Source organism: Drosophila subobscura, chromosome A (assembly GCF_008121235.1).
Source record: "Drosophila subobscura isolate 14011-0131.10 chromosome A, UCBerk_Dsub_1.0, whole genome shotgun sequence".
NCBI lineage: Eukaryota > Metazoa > Arthropoda > Insecta > Diptera > Drosophilidae > Drosophila > Drosophila subobscura.
This window is the reverse complement of record NC_048530.1, coordinates 8,331,485-8,347,906: the sequence shown is the minus strand read 5'-3', so window position 1 is coordinate 8,347,906 and position 16,422 is coordinate 8,331,485. Positions and strand designations below refer to the sequence as shown.

General features: G+C 46.5%; 1 protein-coding gene across 3 annotated transcripts in view; it reads left to right on the top strand.

Annotated features, from left to right (window-relative positions):
• The window catches only part of LOC117893227 (Ca(2+)/calmodulin-responsive adenylate cyclase), a 32,364-nt gene that overhangs the window by 5,779 nt on the left and 10,163 nt on the right, over window positions 1-16,422 (top strand). The gene's annotated exons all lie outside the window — the stretch shown is intronic.

Sequence of the window (16,422 nt, the reverse complement as noted above, 5' to 3'; positions counted from 1 at the left end):
CATGCCAACCGCAAAGCAAACAATGTTAAGAAATGGCAAATGAATTTGTCTCCTCCAGATTGTGCAATGGCCAGTGCCAGTGCCAGTGTTGGGCAGACGTGCTAAATGGAAGTGCAAATGAATTTGTTGATTGTCCCAGCAGCAGCACCACCACCACCACAGCCAACCAACCACTGACAGGCTTTTCACAGATAGCTAAAGAAAACAAAAAGGGTCTCTGCTAACTAGGTATTTTTATAGAAGATACACAGTACTTGGAGTACTCGATGCCCACGCGATAGTGTTGAGAAGAAAGGCCCTTCATCCATAACTATGCCATTGATCATTGAGCTGATACCATTAGAATCCAAATATTCAATGCTGTTGAATTATGAGAAATGTTCAAGCAAATAGAATGGAATAGTGAAGAAAATATTACAGTTTAGTACCAGTTCGCAAGACAATTATTCGCATAAAAGAATTGTATTATTTACTCTCTTGTTAAACGCTTTGTGGATCTGTGTTATGTATCCGAATTGTGTTAATTTTAACCAAAATGGAGAAACCTTACACTTGATACCGGGCAACCGGTATGACATGTTACATCTGTGTTTCGTAAGTGGCCTGATAAGTTGCCTTCCTAATGGACTCATCATTCTTCATTAGGTTTGATGGCTTCTTTCCGTATCCGCGTGGGATCCAAGACGTATCTCTCTGTCTCACTCCGTTCCTCTTATGGCTGAATATACATATTTTTGTCGTCCGAGTCTCCGACTCTTCTGGGTGCCCTTTTGCCGGCTATTAATTAGCATATTTCGTCATGAATTAGCAAAGTAAAGTCAAGTTATAATGAGGTGGAAAGCCACCAGGCCGCGGGGCCGAACAGAACAGACAACTGGCACTCCCCCCCCCAACCCACCGAACACAGGGGCAAGGATAGATCAATCGATCTCTTTCACTCTTAAGATCTCTCTCTCTCTCTCTTTCTCTCTCTCTCTCTCTCTCTCTCTCTCTCTGTCTCTGTCTCTCTTTTGCTCTCTTGCTCTGAAGCTAAAGCTGTAATCATTTTGCACGGTTCTGTGTGTGGAACCGAAGCTCAACTCCAGAGACCCCTTTGCCCGCGGTGGCATAAAATGAAAATTGCAACAACAGCAACAGAAAATGTGCAGATGCAATACGACATCGTTCTCGTCCTCGTCCTCGTCCTCGTCTTCATCCTCATCCTCTGCCCCATCCACATCCACATACCATATCCGACCTCGTCATCGTAATCGTTGCTGCCCAGCGCCGGCTCTCGCATAATCCGCTCAATCCGCTGCCGCTGCCGCTGCTGCTGCTGCTGCTGCACCGTCGCCTGAATCGCCATCGCCCCCGCCAGCCATGGCGTATAATTGCAGTGCCGCCACCGCCAACCGCCACCGCCACTGCTTGCTGCCTGCATGCCTGCCATGCCTCCTTCTCCTGTTCCTCTGCTGTGGCACAGTGGTTGTTGCCAGCCCATCTGATCTCTTTCAACAACCTCAGCTCAGCTCGCCCTGGCAAAGGGAACAATCATGAATGTGCGATAAAAACATATAATCGTAATATACACATACCAATAATAAATGGATGTGGCGCACAGGTCTACATATTTATTTATTTATTTGATATACCTACAGGTTATAGTTCTGCTTACAGCCCAAGTCATGGTTATGCCTGAAATATTCGATTCAAACCCTCTCAAAAACTGCCTTCAAAATGAAATGAAAGCCTCATCTACTATTCCAATCAGAGCACTTTGAGCTGACTTCCTAATTGATTGAGTATGTTCAAATTAAATTAAAGCTAAATATAGTAAAAATCACGTTTATGCGTCGTGTTTTTTCTTCCTCTAGATCTACATACAAACATATGTACATACATAAATGTATGTATATACATATGTACATAGTACATGTAAGATGTACGTTCCCGAAGTCAAACTTTTGTTTTACGCATACGGATAATTGCTATTTTTACGATCTGCCAGTGTAGATCTTCGGTGGTTCTTTGTGTGGTGCACCACTGTGCACTGCTACTCTCCTCACAGCAAGAGTCACCAGATGTTCAAACCATGTAGAGGCCAGGCCGCTGCTCCGACCGACGGGTCGGAACGGGACGGGACGAGGCGGTCGGTCGCTCGATTGGCTCTGGCCAGGCTCGGTGCTGGTCTGGTCTGTTCCGGGGGGGAGGGTTGTGGCCAGATCGGGATCGGTATCGGGTTCGGGCTGTGTCGGGCTCTCCGACTCTTCCAGGCAGAGGCAGATGAAGACGACAATTCGGAGCTTATGTGTCAGGTGCGCGTCGTGCCGCGAATGAAACAATTTATTGCACTCGCCACTCGCTTTTGCGGTGTTTTTTTTCCTTGTAGTGTTGTGTTTTTGCTGCTGCTGCTGCTGCCTGCCTGCCTTTTTCTTCTGTTTTATTTTTTATTTTTATTTATTTTTTTTGTTTTTGTGGCTGTGGCACTAAATTGAATTTTCCTCCATCAGCGTTGCTGTTGCTGTTGCAACCCGACTCGGAGTCGGAGTCCGTTTCGTTTCGTTTCGACCATTTGGCCACTCATTGTCCAACAGAGCCATAACCATAACGAATGCGGCAAATGGCCCGAATACAGCAGATCGCTGATCGCAGATCGCAGATCGGACGAGATCTTTCATCTACGAATTTTCTTTGCGGTGCCCAAAAGTGACAAAATGTTGAGTGAGACTACAAATTGTGGGTTGGAGATGTATTGGTAATTATGCAATGGCCAGAACTATTTTAATAGTTTTTCTGCTGTAAAATCTAAAACCAATTGATGGAAATTTCATGGCTAAGTGTCCTAGTCCTAAACTTACAAGGTTGAAGTCCAAATTCAGAACTTTCACTTGCAGACGCAACCCAAGAATTTAAAGCTTTAAATAAATATGCAAGGTGCGGTGCTAGATAGCAAACCAAAATCTATTAACAAATAAAACATGAAATCGAATGCCAACTCGACTATCGTGCTGCAAATGATAATCCCACGGGAGGCAAGGTCTAAGAAACATTTTTTCTGAGTAATATTATTGCAATATTTTTCGTATTTAATTCAAGGGAAATTATTTAGAAGGCTGGCGATGTCCCCTGAACGGCATTCCATTCATTCATTCATTCAGTGTGTGATTGCGAATCTTTTTTTCTTTTTCGTTTTGCAATTGACAATTGACAAACGAAATGTATGTAAATATGTACATACATATGTACGTATGTACCCGGACCTGCATTCTGAAATCTCGTCGCGTCAATCAACGCCTCGAAAAATCGCAGTCGTCAATCGCTGCACCGACCCAATCCCCAATCCCCAAACCCCGAGCTCTCGACATCCACCCCAACGACAGGGGGTCGCGGTTCAAGGTACAGACAAGCCAATACATACATGTGTACATATGTACATACATATTTTTGTATGTACAATTGCACTGCAGACCCACTCAAAGGCAATCTTTCTGTTGCTGTTTCTTTATTATTATTCGCCCGGCAAAATAACAAGCAAAATCAAATTGTTCCATTGTCTGTGGCGGTCTGATGATGAAGGGGCATTGCGGGTATGGATGGATGGATGGATGTGTATAGGATCGGATCGGATTGGATTGGATTGGATTGGATTGGTTTGCTGTTTTTGTTTTTGTTTTATGTTGCTTTTTGGCTCTGCTTGGGATGTTGCCAATACAGAAACAGAAACTGAAAACAGCAGCCGAAACATGCGTACAGCTCGCACTTCATGGATACAGCTACAGCTACAGCCACAGCTAAAGATACAGCTACAACCACAGATACTCGTACATAATTCATGTACTACTTACAAGCGGCGCGTTATTATTATTTTTTTTCTTTTTCTTTTTTCATAATTCATACAAAAATCAATTCACAGTCAGAGTCATAGTCACGAGGCCGTGAGAGATTGGCAAAAGCTAGCGAGAGCTCCATCTCTGCCAGAGGTTCATCTCTCGCTCTCTGCTCTGGCCAGACCGCAGCCAGTCAGTCAGTCAGTCATTCATTGAGTCGACAAGGTCGCTGGCAACCCAAAATAATTACCATGCCTCAATTATTAATACACATTTACTGATACGATGGCTAAATCAAAGCAGCGTCCAAGACTGGCGGCCATTCGACAAAGATGATGATGAATCAGCAGTCCGGCCAGTCCGTCCAGTCCGGCCAGTCTGTGGCTGTTGATGGTCCAAAATCGATTAGCACGCTGCTTTGCCATCGGTATCGATGCTAGAGATGTGCGTGAGTCGCACAGACTGCATGTTAAATCGTTAGCTTTATATGGAAGCAAACTTCTCTCAGACGAGTGCATTTTTATTGAATTTGTAGTTATTCTTGTGTCCCGGTCCCATCTCTATGAGCAGTGACTTCCTGCATTGTATCCCTGTTGATCTGCTCCCAGACAGATAACTGACACACAAATCTCTCGGCTCTCGGTTCTCGTTTCTGTTTGGACTGCATTAAGAACTTGCTGGCATTCATTCGCATTGTGTACAAATTGTATTGCTTGTGCCTGTCGCATCCGTGCATTACCATCTAAACAGTAATCCAACAAAATACTTGATACTTGGGTGTGGGTATCATCTCATTTAGTCTTCTAGACTTCATTCCTCTTGTGCTCTGGGGTGCGGTGCTCTCTCGTAAAAGTCTCGTCAACTTTCTATTTGTGGCAATTGAATGGAGCGTCACACTGCAGGAAATGTGAATAGAAGCAGACATTTTTATGGTATACCGTTTGCAGATAGTTTTAGATATTAGATCTTGTATTTATTTGTGGTAATAATCTGGTATTAATCTAGCAATTTTCATTGAAATCGTTGCAGGTATAGAAGGAACTTATGCATAACAATGCTATTCCTTAATTCTCTGATGTTTGTTGATGGCTCTATCACTCTTACATCTCTTTGAACTCTCATGTATTTGTTAATAAATTAGGTATATAATTTATATCGACGAATGCTCCCTCTATTTCTATATTGCTCGGATTGCATCATTCTCTTCTACAGAACTGCATTCATTCGTAAATATATGTACATCTTTACATACATAGATCGTAAATATTTCTGTCATTCTCTGGCAGTTCTCGTTCTTGTGCTCCAGTTTCGATCGTGTGCTGTCTTCTCTGCTGATTTTTCTTTTTTGGGAGCTGCAGTTGCAGTTGAGTGCGAAAATGAATGATGGGGCTATTCATGTGACGGGCGGTGTGTGTGCTTTTCTTTTTTCTCCTGCTGCTCAGCTGCGCTTTGTCTCTCTATTCAGTTTGATGTTTTGTGGCTGTTGTTGTTGTCTCTTTTTGTGGGGCTTTTCATCGCGGTTGGAACGGCTTGAAGTCGCCTGAAAAGTGGCTTCTTGGATACACTTGGGCTTGGGCTTGGGCTTGGGCCTGAGCACGGCAGAGATTAAATGTTTTTAATTTTGGCTAATTTGTGACATGCGCGACCTTAATGGCTTCTTTTCACATCGTAAACTCCCCATTCTCTGTCCCCCTGCTCCGCAGTTTAATTGCCGTCTAACCAAACCAAAATAAAACCCAAACCAAAGCCCTCCATCCTCTCCCTCTCCCTCTCCCATTTCCATTCTCCAAACTCCGCAGGTTGACAATTCTCTGGGAAAACATCTCGCTCTCTCCCTCGCTCTCTTTGGGAAATTAATTATGCATTTAAGGCTTGAGAAGTGAATGCTTCTCTTTTTTTCGGGAAGCGCTGATGTAGTCGTCATGCTCCCTCCCCTGCAACATTTTAATAGGCTTTTATATTCAAATTATCACGCATGCCAAACAGTTTCCATGGGGCAACACTGGGGCTATTGTGGCAAAGAAAGCCCCAACCAGAGCAGAGTCCCCGACTCTCCCAGACAGAGTTGGAATTGGAGTTGGAGCCAAAGTCAAACACTACTTTGGGGCACGGCACAGAGTGCGGAGACGACGCCAAAAGCCCAAGGCCCAAGACCGAAGACCAAGACTCAGACTCAGACTCAGACTCGCTTTTAACGAGCCCCACTGATGATGGCCAGAGGCTGGCGGCTCCGGCATTCATGTTTATGTTTGGGTCAAAGATTTTCGATTGCCCACCGTCCAATGATGTCCACTGTCCCACTGTCCCGTGTCTCGTGGTTAGTCCCCCGCTTTTTGAAGCAAGCTCTGCAATTAGTTCGCATTTGGGGACTGCTGCACTCGAGGAAATGGGTGAGAGACCAAGAAGCAGCAGCAGGCCAGACCAGACCAAGATGGAGACGAACAGAGCCAGAGGGAGATGGACAGGGAGAGGGACAGGGAGAGGGACAGGGAGAGGGAGAGGGAGACGACGATCCCAATGGGTAGTTTATGATACGACAGCGATGTGAATATGTTTGACAAACCAATAAAGAAATAATTGGAATATTAAAGCTTCGCAGGAATGGAGAATGGAGACAAGCCAATTTCCGACCTTTCCGATAATAAAGAACTGCGATTATATTAGTCGTGCCATATACTGAATATTTATGCACACATTTATAAATAATCTCTTTTATGTACTCGTAGGTACATAGCTGCATGTACATATGTAGATATATTTTACAAGTTAAAGCATTCGACATGCGACCCCCAACACCCCACAAACTATTCTCTCCTTTGTACCTCCTTTTCCTCCAATTCCCTGGCTAATTCAGTGTTACTAGTGATCAAAGTTAAGGATAAAATGATTGAAGAATGCACAAAAAGCCACAACTAATAGTTCCTACGATGATTCAATATTTTATGTTGTAGATTAAGATTGTAAAATAAGTCAACAGAAATGTACTCTGAAATGAAGTCTGAAGTTTTCATCTCTGCGTTATCCATCAATGGATTGATTTATTTCGCAATCGTAGGCCAAGATTATTTATGTCACAACTCTTGAGGCTCTTTCCCCTTGGAACACATAACACCGAGGGAAGCTCGCACGGATTGACTGACTGACTGAGTGAAACTCATGGCCCAAGGTCGTCGTACTCCCTGCACCGGCAATCGAAGGGTTTGGGTTGGCATGAGAACACACGGGTGACATCGGGAGACACAATTACAGCGGACAAGACGAGTACTCGGGGCACACACAGCGCAGAGCATTTCGCTTGCCGCAGCATTTATTGATGTGGACAATTTGTAATGGCATGCGATTTCCTGCCCGACCGCCAGACTGCAAGAGGAGAGCGCCGTGTAGGGCCAGCGCCAATAATTGAGCTCACGCTGGCAGCTGTGAGCTAATGACAAGTCGAGTCCAAGCAAAGCGGACCCAGCGGACGGAGCGGACAGAGCGGACAGAGCGGACCTCGCAGCTCGTACCAGGCACACGCATCAGCTGTGTCGACCAACTTTGGCCCGTGATCCTAACCCAAAGCCAAAGCCAAAGCCAAACCCAAGTCCAATTCCCTGTTGCCATTCTCCCTGTCGATTCCCTGTTGCCATTGCAGTTGCCATTGCAGTTCCAGTTCCACTTCGAGTCCCATCCCGTGGCGGGGCACTTTGCGCCATTATCTGCTGCAATTGCCACACCGCATGGGACGGGGCAACAGACACGCAAGTCGAGTCCAGCGAGCTCAACTCCTGGACGAAAGAATCCACCATCGTGCTGATATGTTGATTAGTCAATATTCCCCATTTCCATTTCCATTTCCATAGCACATTGCCCCCATTCCCAACCGAAGAAAACATTAGCCAAACCAAATGACAAACGCATTTCCCCGCCTCTAGCTAAATCCTAATCTTTAAACTTAGGCTGAGGAGAGTCTAAATATTCCGTTGGATTTCCTTAAAGCTTCCCCTCCTGCCAACAGTTGCCATTGCATGTTCATAATTTTTGTGATAATTGAAGTCACCAATTGATGGGACGATTATGCCAGCTGTCAGTAGCCAGTCCTTGATGACAATTTCTGCAAGCGAAGCCGAACGCGCTGCAGGCAGTCAGGAGCCCCATAAGCCACAAGGGGAAGGTGCCGGCATGGCATGGCATTCATACTCATATTCGTATTCGTATTCGTATTAGATTCAATGAGCATCAGTCATCAAGTTTAACAACTGCTGGAGTATGGAGTAGCCAGCAAGCAGCAAGCAGCAACAACCAGTAACCAGCAACCAGTTACCAGTTACTGCCGAAGAAGCGGCAACGCTAAAAAGCGGCAACAGGCGGGCTGCGAGATGCGAGAGGCAGGAGAAGGCTTTTTGCTTGTTGCTTGTTGCTTTTTGCGTTTTGCTTTTGGGGTTTTGCACGTTTTCGCACTGCCCTTTGGTTAATATTTACACCTCGCAGAGACGAATCCATCAAAATATGGCAACTCGTTATATGGCCAAAAGGATTGCGCGATGGGAGTGTTGGGAACTGTTGAAGGCAGCAGCAGCAGGCAGGCAGCAGCAAAGGGGGTGGAACCCCAAGGTTCAGCAGAGATCGCTGTGGTGCGGCACTGGGAGGGGCTCCAGAGGGAGAGGCGGACACTTGTCATGTCGCACGACTAGGCCCTGGCTACGGGCAAAGCTCAGCCACAGCCTTAGCTCAGCTCTGGAGAGCACAGTACACAGTACAGAGCACACTGCTGCATGCACACACAGCACACAGCACACATCAAGACCAAGTTCAGTTTCTGTTTGAATTTATTTAATGGCATGACAAGGTCAAGACGCCACTACCATTTCCATGGGCTACGCAGTCTCAGCCTCAGCCTCAGTCTCAGTCTCAGCAGCGTCAGGCATCATCAGACTTGGGCCACGACCACGACAAGAGGCAGCTATACAGCTTCAGCTTCAGCTTCAGCTTTGTCTCTGACTGGCTGGCCGGCTACCTGCCCCGCGACTGCGGCCACGAACGATGGACGCGCAAGTTGGGCCGGGCCATAAGTCACAAAGCAATTACAGTGAATTGCTTTCTACAGGCCTGTGAGTCCAAGTCCAAGTCCAAGTCCAGGGCATGCCGAAATAAATGGTGAAGTAGGAGCAGCAGCAGGAGCCGATGGAGCAGCAGCAGCAATAGAGCTGAGCCCAGCGGCATGGACACAGCACTAAAGCGGATGCAGCGGCTGCAGCGGCTGCAGCGACTGGGACATGCAGCTGCAGTGGACGACCCAGGGGCGTCGTCGTCGATCCACAGTGTGGATATCCAGGGTGACCGATCATTGGTTAGAGCGTGAAAATGTTACAAATATTTTCCATAATCACCAAAAAGGAAAACCGGAAAAACAGAACCAACAAATGCCATTAATTAGACATAGTTAATGGCAATCAATTTTAATTATTATTACTTGAAGATAATTTAAATATAATATGTGCAAAGCCATAATTTAGAGAGCTCGATTTCGAGTTATTTGGCAAGAACAATATGCAGAAAATCCCCGGGAATGCACTCCCAGCTTTGTTTTGCTTTTATTTTGGAGTTAGCTGAAAAATAAAACCAGATAAACTTTAGATTCATTTGCCCTCCTATGCACCTCTGCTGACCATTGCCAGTTCCTCATGCCCATGCCCCAACCAAAGATTGAACCAGATCAATCAATTTCCGATGATGCGGCAGATGGCTAGAGAGTCCTCAGTTATGACCAACGACCCGACCCCCGCATGGCGACGCTCGTGCATCCGCCACAACCAGTCAGACCCACTATCCATCCGTCCGTCCGTCTGTCTGTCCGTCCGTCCGTCTGTCTGTCCAATGTTGAAGGTGGCAAGCGAGAAGGTATTTTCGTGAACCCCGAGTTTCATAACACTATAAAGATGAAATTGAAACCGATTACCGCACTCTTGAAAACAAAAAGAACGAAAAAAAAGAAGGAAGGAAAAAAAAACGATCAAGTACCACGAATGCTCGCGGACACATTTTACTCATGTAATTTTATTGCGGCTGCGAATGATTGGCAATTCTGGCTAAAAGACAAAACGCAGGGGAAGGCAGGCAATGGCTGCTGTGCCTCAGACTCTGATTCTGCCTCTCAGCCTCCGCCTCAGCCTCAGCCTCTGCCTCTGCCTCAGCCTCTGCCAGTGTTCCTGGCTCGGTTGGACGGTCCCCGATGGATGGATGGATGGATGTATGGTATGGACGGGAAAACCAGTTACCGCCAATGTACAATGGCGATGCCATGGGAATGTGCGAATGGGAATGGGAATGGGGGGGAGGATGTCCAGTCTCCAGTGTCCAGTGTCCAGGTTCAGGTCGATGGTTGAATCTCCTCCAAAATGAAACAAAAAAAAAGGTGTACGAGTATGTATGTAAGACAATGGCAGACGAAAATCGGCAGCCGAAGCTAAAGCCAAAGCCAAACAGTTAGACGAGACACCTGCCATAGAAGGAGACTCTTTTTTGGAATCTTTTTTTCGTTTTGTTTGGTGTTTGGGGTTTGAGCCAAGACAAGCCAATCCAATCACTCAACGGCAAACACACACACACACCACACACACACACACACACACAGGTATTGGCGTGAATTGCGAGCGGCTCTCAAGGAGCAGCTAAAAAGTATGGCAATCTCGAGCCATCATAAAATGTGCGAACGAACGAAAAGCCCCCAGTCCGTCGCCATTTGCCGCATCCAACATCCATGCCACGTCCATGTCCGTGTCCGCGTCCGCGTCCACTTCCACGTCCACGTCCACGTACAGTGTCGTAGATCAGCCAGAAAGCCAGAAAGAGAGAGAGAGAGAGAGAGTGAGAGGAGCAAAAGCCACTTATCTCGTCTCAGCCTCAATAAGCAAACGTGCCAGCGGGAAAGGGAATGGAAACGGACACTGGCACAGGCACAGGCACAGGAATGGCAATGGGAACGGATAGAAGCACCGCTTCGGATGGGCACCGGCATCTTGCTCTCATCTCACCTGGCAGGCAGCAGCAGCCCATGAACCATGAGAGAATAAAAAACAAAATAAATGTAATGCCGCATACAAATAAATAAATAAAACCTTTCAGACGCAGCCGAAAATCATTCAGAGTAGAGTAGAAGTTGCAGCCACACTCGACACCCCGAACCACTCGCCACTCGCCACTCGTCGCGATCCTTTTACTTGGGGCTCGGGGCTCCCTCCCCCCCGCTGACTGGCACTACTCCCCCAGGATACTTTCCCAAAGAGAATGGAAAACTGAAAGACAAATCGATAGTTTCTTCCTGATAAATAAAATAAAATAATAGTAAATAAAAGCAGATTCTAACTGGAACCATAAAGATGACAATATAAAAGAAAGACCTATAAATAATTGAAGGATTAATAGAACCAAAATTGATTCATGGATAATGGATGTTTTCAACAACAAGCGAGAAACGTGGGAATGAATATCTACTTTCATTTAATATCTGTGGGATTGGGTATTTGATTTTCATTCAATTGGTATTTGGAAAGGACAATTCATTGATTTAATTCGTCGTACTCTTGCTCGAAAACTATCGCAAATAATTTGGCATTAGAACTGATCAAATCGTCGCATTCCCACTGCTCCTCAATGATCATCCCCCCATGGCAGATCAGCAGCCAGTCGGTCGGGACTACCCGCTGCCGCTTCGAATCGGTATCTATTTGGTGTTGTTTCTGGTGTCGGGGGCTGTGAGTCGGGGAAGCCAGACGACAAAGTCGATCAGGCTGCCGCTGAATGGACGAGGATCCGACTTGGACGGGCGGCAGGGGGGGAGGGCTCTGGGGCAGGTGGGTCTTTGCACCGTATGTGGTCCACTCCCTGGCTCCTTGACGCTCCCCGACGCTTCGGTCACTACTCCAAAAGGTGATTTGGGGCAGGAGTGGTGGCCCTGGGAGGGGGTGTGCGGTGTGCGGTGTGGGGGGTGTGGGGTGTGGAGTGTGGAGGGTTATGTACCTGAAGTGTGTAGCAAGAGACTCGAGGCAGTCTCCCAGCGATATTCCCATTGAGTCGCGCGTACTCGTTTTTCTTTTCGATTTGCGGCAGCACCCAACGCACTGAAATCGAATCGAAATAGGCCATGGCTCTGCCGTGTCGCTGTCCCGCTGTCCGCTGGTCCAGTTCAGTTCTTCTTGTTGGCAACTGCGGCGGCGGCATCGCTTTTAGCCATAAGATCACACACTCGGCGAATGGAGAAGTTGTTGGCGGCTGGTGGCTGGCGGTTGGTGTTGGCGGCTGGCGGTGTTCGTGTTGCCCCTTCTGGTGGGCAGGAGAGCAGGAGGAGGCCACGGTGATACATTTACGAGCGAATGTTACCCAATCTGACGATTACAGACACCCATAGCCATGGCCCTGTGCAATTTGTTGCCATCTTATTTTCCCATCCTATCGACGGGCACTGCAGGACTCTTCGTTTTGATACTGCCGCCATTTGGCGGAATGCCCATTGCGATGCCCATTCGCCGATAAAGAGAAACAAAAAGAAAAGGTGCTCTCCTCTCCCGCAAGATCATTTGCATCCAGGCGATGCAAAACTCCATCCAGCCAGATAGCCAGATAGCCAGATAGCCAGCCAGCTGCTGAAGCCAATAACTAATCACTCATCGCCCGGATACTTCCGCTTTGGCCAGACCAAACATCTTTCATCTGGCAATATAAAAAGTGTATCCTGGTGTGCTGCAAATCAATAAACTTCTAGGCTGTGGGGAGAGCTCTTAGATAAAAGAAGGTCCTCAAAGTAAATGCACTCAATATGAAGCGAAATATCTGTAACAAATAAACATACAAAGTCGGAAGTTTTAATGCCCAGCTATGGGGTTTCCACCTGCTTCTAACCCCAACAAAAAAACAAAACAAAAACCCAAGTTACATTCCGAATTGAGTGTGTAATAACCCGATATCGGATGAAAGCGAAGGAAACGGCAACGAAATGCGAGAAATAACTTCAGCATAAACATAATAAAGGACATGGGACCCTCAAGTATAAAATTCGCATAATTTAAGAGACCCAATACCGATCCCCAGACCGAGATCTTCAGTGGCCAAAGCCACAGCCGCAGCCAGATAATCATTTAATGCCGTCCGAACAGAGGTAACGCCCCTGGATAAAAAAAGCAAGAAAGAAAACAACAACAGCAAAAACTGGTACCGACGAGGGCTAATAACATAACCCTCCAAGCCATAACCACACGACTACGAATACGAATACGAATACGAGTATATATCCAACTCATGGACTCCCCGACTACCACTCGAAATGCTCTTCTCTTCTCTTCTCTTGTTTTTTTTTGGGTCTCCCGTCTGCTGCTTCACCACCCATTTGTTTGCCTTATTCGCTGGCTGCCTTTCGGGATTGACAGGCTCTCTCGAGAGCCTTTCGCAAGTGTTTTCGGGCGACACAATGCACCTTCCACACACACACACACACACACACACACAGACACGCTCTCCGGTTCCCTTTTGGGCCGTGAACCGGGGAATTGGATTGGTAAGGTTTGCTTTTCGGTTCGGTTTGCTTCGGAGGAGGCGACCAACTATTTTTCCCCGTTAACATGTTCACTTCTCAAGTGCTTCCTTTGTGACTGACTGCCTGACTGACTGACTGACTGGCTGGATGGCTTGACTGGGGCCTGACTGAGCGCCTGTCTACCTTGTATGAGGCTCTGGACGCTCGCTGGCTCGGCCGGCATATAAACACTGACACTGCCATGACGGGTGCCTTTCAAAGAAACGCAAACGCGAACCGCCGAATGCCAGTCCACAGTCCACAGTCCCCAATCGCAGTCACCAGTCACAGTTCCAGGTCCCCAAAACCAAACTCATACCCAGACCCAAGTCCCAGTCCCACTCCCGTGCCAGTCGGAGTCCCTGTCCCTGTCCCTGTCCCAGTGTCAGTTGCAGTGTCAGATGGCTCCGTAGAGAGACACAGCCAAAGAGCAAGAGCGCGTGAGCAAAGATTTTATAGTAGACGCTGCCAAGAATGAACCTAATTGGAGGGGGACCTCACTGTAACAATACCAAAATATTTCAAAATATTTATTTGGAATCCTATGGAAAGGTTGAAGATTTGCAACAAGCTTCCACATGGTAAATTCTTCTTTGTTAATCGATTGGCTAAACATTCATTTCCCATTTTTGAACTATTTTTATGTAATTCGTACCAAATTTGTGGCTCATTATGTAAAGACTTCAACGATGGAGGTGGCAATAGTTAGTAGATAAATATAATATAATTTATATTTATTTATTTATTTATTTATGTATATGTAAGAGTATTTATGTACATACATTTATGTATTTGTGGCAAATATATTCTTGCATTGGTCACCTATATCCAGTGGCCACTGTGAAACGTCAAACACAACTTGAGAATGTTGTTCCGTCGCCAGTTGACGACGCCAAACGTCGTCGTCGCTGTTAACCCTTGTGTGGTGCCGTGTGTGCCGTGCGCGCAAGGATTATGATTTATGCGGAATTGTCACGCCGCTGACAAAGTCAAGTCGTGTGTGGCTCTGGCTGCGGCTGTGGCTGTGGTGCCTCTTCAGTTCCAGTTCCCCTGCCCAATGGATCAACTGCTAATGGCTTGCCGGGGGATCACTTGAGCGGCGACAGAGACAACAAGCGACAGACAGGCGGGAGAGGGAGAGAGAGAGAGAGAGAGAGGAGGCAATGACAACGACAGAGACAGAGACGGATACAGAGACAGAGAGAGAGAATGAGCGGCCAATGGACGGGATGGGTGACGGCCTCACCAAAGGGTTAATGCCGAATTTCAAAAGACTTTAATGAAAAGTTTAGTCAATTTGACGTCGCACTCGAAAAATCGCGCTCGACTCAGTTCCAGTCAAAGTCGCACACAGTCCCCGCCCCTCCCCTCCACACCGCTCTACTACTATTGAAAACTGAACGGGGAACGACAGCAACAACAAAAAAAGAAAGAAAGAAAAAAGTCAACCTGGTTCGAAGTCAAAGTCGAAGTCGAAGTCGACATCGCATAGCGCGTCCCCGTGGCACGACAACACGACATCATTTTGTACGTCACTCAAAAAGCGTTCGTAGGCTGTCAGGGAGACAGTTCAAAAATGAAATATATACATATACATTGTACATATGTACACATATACACATATACACATACATATGTACATTATAACAAATTCTAAAACGCAAAAAGAGAGGAGGTAAGACAGACAGACAGACAGACAGTCAGGCAGTCAGTCATTGATTGAACATACAGCTCGGACTTGCAAGCGAATGGCACCCACCTGGATTCCGGTGGGAAAGAGAGAGAGAAGGTGGCAGCAGGAGGTGGCACTGAAGTGCTGGTTGCCATTCCGTAACGATGACATGGGAGAGCCCGGAACAAGGAGACACGGCTACGGACAGAGACCCCAGAGCCCACAGCCCAGAGCCCAGAACCCAGAACCCCGCCCAAGTGTCATTGTCGTCGTACATTTTGATTTTATTATTGATTCAATTACAACGTCAAGGGGAAAATACTACTCGAACTTTTGCAGAAAGACACTGCCACTGGTAGAAAGGAAGGGCTTGGGCTTGGGCTTGGACTGAAGGAGCGTTGGGTCAGGGATCAGGATGTGGAAACGAGAAATAGTGGAAAAATGCACATAAAATATTCAGCTGCAAAGTGCAGTTGGTACGAAGGACGATTTCATTAATGAATCAATAAACCAACCATCGATCGCATACGCTGCGAGGCATTCAAAAAAAGCCTCTGGGGGAGATCTGTTATAGATTTGATGGATGTTGATTTGCTGTTTGCCTGGCAGTTGACATGTGCCCCATGCCATCTCATGCCACACAAATGGTCGTAAATAATACACGGCCAGGCGATAATTCCGCTAATGAATTGCGCCAATGTTTGCGTAGTTAAAACTGTTAACTGTCCAAGTGCCATCAAAGCCAACAAAGTAAGCAAAATAAGTGAAATACGTGTAAAAAGCAGAGCCATGAATGGCGAACCCAGGAATGCCCTACACTGACCTGTGGGAGGAAACGCTCTGCTGGGCTATCATTAGAGGGCAAAGAACAGAATATATTTTGCAATTATTTGTAACAAGTTAGCAGGAGTTGCTGAGCGAGAAACCATGGAAAATATGTCGAACTCTTCAAGCTCTAGTCAGCAGGGTGTAGGGTACTTGCTTCTGATTCCCAATTTGTTTGCTCAAGCCCCCAACAAAAAACAGACAAAAATGCCTAAATGGTACTGCTAATAAGCCGTTTAAATTTGGTTTCTTCTCTTTTGTTGCCGTGTGCTGGTGTGTGCTAATGACAATATTATTTGATTAGCTCATTTAATTGGTTTTCTCTTTACACTTTTGTGTCATACGCTGCTGCTGCTGCTGCTTCCGCTACGGAAGGGACCGCAAGGTCCATGGGCTCAGAGATAAAAGATTGCATGCATGAAAAATATTTGGATGACTTTTCCTGGTTGAAATGCTTTATTAATTGTAACTGATATTTTAGCCATAATTTTCAATACTTCAAATAATAGTTGAGAGCTCATCTGTGGGTCGTCTAGAGCCAACCGTAAGCCCCTCTGTCAGCCATCCAATGT